Source organism: Galeopterus variegatus, unplaced genomic scaffold (assembly GCF_000696425.1).
Source record: "Galeopterus variegatus unplaced genomic scaffold, G_variegatus-3.0.2 Scaffold8375, whole genome shotgun sequence".
NCBI lineage: Eukaryota > Metazoa > Chordata > Mammalia > Dermoptera > Cynocephalidae > Galeopterus > Galeopterus variegatus.
The window spans coordinates 82,514-83,473 of record NW_007734486.1 but is presented as its reverse complement, the minus strand read 5'-3'; positions in this window follow the sequence as shown (position 1 = coordinate 83,473).

Sequence of the window (960 nt, the reverse complement as noted above, 5' to 3'; positions counted from 1 at the left end):
AATACCTAAGAACAGCCAGAATGGGAGAGGAGATTCCAGCAGACTTCAATCATAGCTCAGAAGACAGAAAGTTGTTAAATGAGTGGTAACTGACTTTACAGAGTGGAGAAAGCTACACCTTTATACCATGAAGGTGGGACTGTGACATGTGTGATTCAAGCTGAAAAACTCTACAAAGCCCCTGGAATTGGAAGTACCAAATATATCTCAAGCTTGTGATTCAAAATGGGGCTAAATTCAGGGGACTGATGGAAAGTCCGAATAAGGAACGATTGGAATAGATACCAAAATCCTTCACTTAGCCCAACTGAGAAGGAAAGAGGTTTAACCTCTGCAGAAGTTAAAGCAGAGAGGCTCTCTACCCCTGGGACACCAGGCACAGCTAAGACAAAACAGGATGTGTGCATAGTTGAGGTCCTGAGATTTTCTACCACTCTCTTACCTTTAGGTTCCCAGAATGCTTGCACCAGGCTTATATAATTCAGGCAGAAGACTGGAGGCTTTATCTTGGGAAAACTCGTCCTTGAAAAAAATAAAGTGGTGCTGACATCAAGAGGTCTCCCAGGGAAATTCAAGGCCCTTGCTTATTCACCCTGTAATGCCCTGCTCAGCCACACAGTTTTCTATAAGCTTTTTAATGCCTGTCTCTTAAGTGTGGCTGAACAACCAAGGCTAACCAGACATGAAAAGGTGAAACAAAGAAACAGAAAAAGAGGACATAAGAGGAAACAGAAACATGTCATGGAACCAAATAAAACTTAACTAAACCCAATCATAACAAAAAGTCTTAGATAAGAGAAGGAATTGCATTCATAAAACAAAAATTTTTTAAAAGTTGGAAGAAGAAAGAACTCTTGGAAATTGAAAATATAGGAGTGGAAATTATTATTTCAATGGAAGGGTTTCAAGATAAAGCTATGGAGTTTCCTATAAAATAGAATAAAAAGAGATTTAATAAAT